This window comes from Schistocerca americana, chromosome 10, assembly GCF_021461395.2.
Source record: "Schistocerca americana isolate TAMUIC-IGC-003095 chromosome 10, iqSchAmer2.1, whole genome shotgun sequence".
NCBI classification, from domain to species: Eukaryota; Metazoa; Arthropoda; class Insecta; order Orthoptera; family Acrididae; genus Schistocerca; species Schistocerca americana.
The window spans coordinates 155,299,451-155,306,224 of record NC_060128.1 but is presented as its reverse complement, the minus strand read 5'-3'; the positions used below and the strand labels follow the sequence as shown (position 1 = coordinate 155,306,224).

Here is a 6,774-nt window from a genome sequence, read left to right as displayed (position 1 = left end):
GTTATCATTGCCCGACACGTATTACGAAAAGGTAAACGGAGGCTTTAAGTAATATCGCAGTAAGGAATAAACATCGAGGAATTTGGGTCTAGTGCAGCAGGGGATACAACCCGTCGGCTTTGAACAATGACGTCATTCCTTAGTCATAGATCGTAAAGACTTCACTTCGAGGCATAGATAATAAAGCAGTTCTGTGTTCTAATAAGCACTATCATTAAAATAATTGAATGTAAATCTAAAAGCTTTTGCTGTTATGTTTCAGTTTCGTTTCTTTACTGATTGCTTAATGAAGTAGGATCAGTTTATTCTATCTCGTGAGATTTTTTTTTAAAAAAAGCCAAAAAACTCTTATTACGAACTGAAGGGAGCTAGAACACTAAGAAGAATCGCTTCTCGGCTTTTGACAAGATATTGCTTAATAAAGTAGGATCAGTTTATTCTATCTCGTGAGTTTTTTTTAAAAAAAAGCCAAAAAACACTTATTAGGTACTGAAGGGAGCTGCTTAATGAAGTAGGATCAGTTTATTCTATCTCGTGAGATTTTTTTTTTTAAGTCAAAAAACACTTATTACGTACTGAAGGGAGCTAGAACATTAAGAACAATCGCTTCTCGGCTTTTGACAAGATATTGCTTAATAAAGTAGGATCAGTTTATTCTATCTCGTGAGGTTTTTTTTTTTTTTTTTTTTTTAAGTCAAAAAACACTTATGCTTTTGACAAGATCAATGTTTATCTCTCTCGCATTCCTTTGTTTCTCAACATTCTCCTCAGCTCTTTCATCTCTGTAATACATGCTCTCTGGCGACTTGTGACGTCATTGTTCAAAGCCGACGGGTTGTATCCCCTGCTGCACTAGTCCCAGGAATTTGACTCAGCACTTCGAGCTAGTAAGAGAAACCTCTCTGGGTTGAGTAATTCACAGAGGGAATGTCCAAAATTTAATTAATATCTCAAGAAATAAAGAGTTAATCGAGTGATGGACCAAAATTTGCCAACATAAAAATTACTTAGTAGGATTAGAAACTATTGTGACAAAAAACAGGGGATTTGCTCTTTTGCCTTTTAGCAGTAGAGGAATAGATTTTTTTGTACAAAGCAGGAAATCTCCTGCAAAAACAATAGATCTGACAACACTGTGTTCGATCTTTCTAGCGTATCAAGAAATGTTCGAGATCGTTCAAAGAGGAGTATCTTTTGCTCAGCCCTACTGAATACTGTCTACCTTTTTTTCGGCATAGTACAGATATATATCTCAAAGATATTTTTTAAGAGAGCGCAAATCTTGAAAATGGAGTCCTCAGGTGCACTTCCCAGTGCCAAAACTGGCTGAAAGGGATCCTACCAGTACTATTTTCTGCTTCGTTTTGTAATGCTGACGATTTTTCTTGTTCAAACACTGCACCTTCATAGTCAGCTATCATTTGATGTTGGTGACTATGTGGAAATATTCAGCTGGTATTGGTAAGTGCGTATGAATATCTTCCAATTGTAATTATTATTTGTGTAATAGAGTTTGTGTGAGGTAGTTCTGACCTGTGCATTTGATTATCTTTAAGCAGAATACTGTGCCGACTGCGATAGGTTACTCTACCGCTGCCTAACCTGGTTTCTGGGAATATGACAACTGCTTGTGTGATTCGTGTCAAACATATTCAAGATTCATGTTGTAACTGAACTTAGGTATCGCAATCTCCACTTGAGCTACAGAGCTGAGGTGTATTTTCGAACATTGTCTTTGGTTTCTATATAATTACTGTTTTTTAGTTCGTGCTGTGCCTCTTTATTCTTTTTCTTTACGACTCATAGTTAAAGTTCTTCTCTTCATAATCGTTTTGATTTAATCCTGATATATAGATTCATTAATGAGTATTGCGATTTCCACTTGGGCTGTACAGGTAAAGCATGTCATTGGATGCTACTGTAGCTTCGATTTATTCTTCTATACCTACACAGATGCTCCGCAAGCCAATGTATGGTGCGTGGTGGAGGGTATCTTGTACCAGTACTAGTCATTTTCTTTCCTGTTCACCTCGCACCTGTCTAAATGACTCCGTATGAGATCAAATTTCTCGTATCTTATCTTCGTGGTTCTTACGCTACAGAGTGAGGTGGCGTAGAGGTTAGCACATTGGACTCGATTTCGGGAGGACGACAGTTCAATCCTGCGTCCGGCCATCCTGGTTTAGGTTTTCCGTGATTTCCTTAAATCGCTCTAGGTAAATGCCGGGATGGTTCCTTTGAAAGGGCACGGCCATCTTCCTTCTCCGTCCTTCCCTATTCCGAGGAGACCGATGACCTCTCCTTCCCCACAACAACCCAGCCCTTTTACGAGAAAGTTATGTTGGCAGCAATCGAATTGTTCTGCAGTCAGCATCAAATGTCGGTTCCCTACGTTTTCTTAATAGTGTTCTACGAGAAGAATGTCATCTTCCTTCCAGGGAATACCCCTTCTATTCACGAATCATCGCCGTTAATAATTTTGTGTTGATGCAACCTACTGCTAGTAAATGTAGCGGCCCACATCTGAATTGCTTAGAAGTCTTCCTCTAATCTCGTCTGTTGGAGATCCACTGTAGCAGTACTCAAAAATGGGTCGCACTGGTGTTCTATATGTGATCACCTTTACAGACGAACCATACTTCCCTAAAATTCTCCCAGTAAACCAGAGACAATGTGGCATTAGTCCTGCTCGTTGCCGGGATCTGGTGTTTTGGTCTTCTTGACCATTCTATCCGATCTAGTGCCTGATCGGAGTGCAGTCCTGAGGTCTCGGGATCTTCGTGAGGAGTGTCAAGCCATCGCTGCCTGGATCGTCTGACTAGGCATTTACTGTCAAATGAAACTAGTCTTTGTCACTGTTGTTGCATCTGCTCTAAAGAACATGGCTGTACCGCCATAGACGACTTCCTCTCATCTTATCTACTGTTCATGTTACTCCATATAAACTAAGAATGTTTATGACATGGTGGTGCACTGTTAATCCAGATGTCCACCTGAGCTCTTTGTTTCCCTGACAGGAAGGTTAATTGACATACGTCTGTACAACTTCAAATATATACAATAAAACAGAGTGTTTGTAGTCTTGCTTTTCAAGGTTACCACGAATTATATTGAATATGCAGCAGAACGTTTTCCCCTTCATCTCATAGGTTCATAAAATTTTTCTAATAATTCTGTTCAGAGTGTACAGTCTCACCCCGTTCTTTTCGAGACAGATGTAGCTCTTTTCATGCATTTTGTGTCTTTTTAAAAAGAAAAACCATAGTACAACAGTCGCCTCCAAGACAGAGACGTCGTGGATCCACCCCACTACAGGAGATCAAAATCTAACCTACTTCATACACAGAATAGATTCTAACGTACACTAACTTAACTTCTCCTTAACCCCGCTAGAAACTGACAAAGGGGATCGGATATGGCCACGCTGTCGGCCGATGTTATCGGGCGACCTCTGGCGACTGCGTCTGGTGACCTTTTGGAGCCACTGTGAACGCAGTCTAAAGGTGCGTCCACACAATGCCTTGCGCGTAAATTTTTAACAGCGCAAATACGCATTTGTGCATGCGTAATTTTCGGACCGATGATGTCACTGTTTGGTCCCCTCTCCCAATTCAGCCAGTCAGCCATGCGTAATTTCGTGGAAATGGAGGTCATGCGTGAAGTGCATTGCTACCTGCCTTCGGTGGGAATCTTTGCGTCTCTTAGCAGACGACAGGCAGCTGACGTCCATGTTTGATTGTGTGAAGTGTTGAGGCTGTGCTGTGAAGCAAATTATGAGCAATAAAGTCTGTTGACTCCAAAGAAAGCATGCTTAAGTTTATAGATGATTGCAGTAACACCATTCTTTGTGCCGATCTAAACATGGAAGCGCTACATGCCATACTGACCGTCCAGATTTGTACCAGAAAAAGCAACTGTATTCTTCAATGTAATGCAAAATTTCAGTATTATTATTTTAACACACCTACGAAAAACCGGCACGACGGATTCCAACCAAGAACCTGGTAGTAGAATACAGTTCGGTCTTGCATAGGTTACAGATGAATAATACCAAGATATGGCAGCTAAACAAAATTCCAGTGAAAGAGAAACTGTAGAGTCAGACATCAGGAAACTTGATTGTAAGATGTTTGCTACTAATTACACAGTTACAAGTTTTAGATAATTTTGAAAATCTTATGGTACAGATCCCTTTAAGTATTTTATAGTAGTTATTTAACCAAATGCGTTGTTTGACACATCTTCCGAAACCTCTACATAAACATGACACATATTAATGTTGCTAATATTCAAGTAATTTTAATGGGACACAACGTGAAATACCACGAAAGCATGAATATGACATGTGTGTCAATTTAACAGTTTGTAAACACTTGACTATTGATGACAAAACAACTGATTTTTAGCAAGAATGAACTTTCTCAGAGTCACTGAAGATGTGATGGTCTGCAGCAGTTATCCGAATGCTGACAGTGAACAACGCGCTGTCGGTTTTTTCGCGCTGACGCACGAAGCAAGAGCATCACTACTGTCCACACTAAGATAAACCAGTTCCGCAACTACTGACAGAAGCACTGTATATTCTCGGCCGGCACTCCACTGTAGATTTGGCTTGGACACTTGCTCAGATTCCTGCAAAAGGAGGAGAAACGCAAAGTTATTCTTTTGTCAAAATCAAAATACCATCTGTGTCACAAATAAGGAAATAAACTTAGTTTCGTTTATCATAACCGACGTATTTGGGAAGCCTACATCTGTGTCATTCAAAATTTAAATAATGAAATAAACGCCTTACTTACTGGCAGAATACATCCTTGAGATCCAGAAACACGGGGAGAAATGCATCGATTTTCTTCTCAAATATAGATAATAGTTGTTGTGTAGTAATTATACAGAGCACAGTCAATGTATGCACTGTAGAACACGCAAGGAGACAACATCAAGTTCCTGGAACAAAAATGGCACTTAACAAAAGTCTGTCCAAACTAAGACGTCACTTGTTACATATGTAATGAGACGAGCAGTGTGTACTGGAAGCATACCATGCGCAGTAGATTTCGCTGCAGCCATCTTTGGTCTCTAGAAGCAGGAACAGAATTGCAGCCATGATCTTCGCAAATCAAGAAACTGCTTGTTATACAAGCGGTGGGTTATGCGAGCAATCAACCCCAGACACCTGAAACAGAAGCTCTGTTGTAACAATATTCTGTCCAGATTAAGGTAATTACATGTTACACCAGTAATGAGATAAGAACTGCGTATTGTAAGCGTACCATGTGTTGTAGGCATCCTGAGGCACTTAAGTTATGAAGAGTACTGTCCAAAACAAGATATTACTCGTTTCACAAAAAATGAGATAAACACTGAATTGCGTGGCACTTCCCTGCACTTCCATTCACGCGAGCAGACACACCAGACTCCTGAACAGAAGTAGCACTGCAGTTATTTTCTGTCCAACTGAAGATACTGCTTGCTGTGCAAGTCATGAAGTCAACACTGTTATCACGAGACCACCATACTCTGCAAGTTGAGCGCGCAAACTACTCAATTCTAAAGCTGGAGGAGTACAGCATTCACTTTCTGTCCCAATCAAGATACAACTTGTTAAACAAGTAATGAGATCACCATTGTATATGGTAAGCATGTCATGCACTATAGGTTTCGTTGCACTCATCCCTTGGCTCGAGAAACGGGAGTAGAACAGCAGTGGTATTCTTCCCAAATCAGTAAATTACTTTTCACACAAGTAATGTGGTATACCACAATCAGTGAAATAAGCTGTGGGTTATGCGAGCATAGAGCCTCAGACACCTGTAAATTTAGTGGGCAGACAACTCAGACTCCGAAAGCTGGAGGAGTACTGCAGCCATATTCTGTCCAAATAACTTTCTTACTTGCTAAACAATTACTGAGATTAGCACTGTATTCTGTAAGACGGCAGAGCATTGTCGATTTGGGTGGCGAGTTTCTCAGACTCCTATAACAGGAGGAGTACTGCAGCCATATTCTGTCCAAATAACTTTCTTACTTGCTAAACAATTACTGAGATTAGCACTGTATTCTGTAAGACGGCAGAGCATTGTCGATTTGGGTGGCGAGTTTCTCAGACTCCTATATCAGGAGGAGTACTGCAGCCAAGATCTGTCCAAATGACTTTCTTACTTGCTAAACAACCACTGAGATTAGCACTGTATTCTGTAAGACGGCAGAGCATTGTCGATTTGGGTGGCGAGTTTCTCAGACTCCTATAACAGGAGGAGTACTGCAGCCATATTCTGTCCAAATAACTTTCTTACTTGCTAAACAATTACTGAGATTAGCACTGTATTCTGTAAGACGGCAGAGCATTGTCGATTTGGGTGGCGAGTTTCTCAGACTCCCTATATCAGGAGGAGTACTGCAGCCAAGATCTGTCCAAATGACTTTCTTACTTGCTAAACAACCACTGAGATTAGCACTGTATTCTGTAAGACGGCAGAGCATTGTCTATTTGGGTGGCGAGTTTCTCAGACTCCTATAACAGGAGGAGTACTGCAGCCATATTCTGTCCAAATGACTTTCTTACTTGCTAAACAACTACTGAGATTAGCACTGTATTTCGTAAGACGGCAGAGCACTGTAGATTTGGGTGGCGAGTTTCTCAGACTCCTTATAACAGGAGGAGTACTCCAGCCAATGTCTGTCAAAAGCACAATAACGCCAGACCCGTACACAAAGACACGCTGTCGGCACACTTTCTCAGATCGGCGGTGGGCTGTGGTGAATCAGCTGCAA

General features: G+C 40.8%; 1 long non-coding RNA gene across 1 annotated transcript; it reads right to left on the bottom strand.

The window, feature by feature from the left end:
* Positions 1-4,530: 4,530 nt before the first annotated feature.
* Positions 4,531-5,176, bottom strand: LOC124552710. The gene is made up of 3 exons (XR_006967962.1): positions 5,043-5,176; positions 4,800-4,947; positions 4,531-4,632 (listed from the first exon to the last, which is right to left on the bottom strand). It is a non-coding gene; the product is annotated as an uncharacterized LOC124552710 (long non-coding RNA).
* Positions 5,177-6,774: the final 1,598 nt, after the last annotated feature.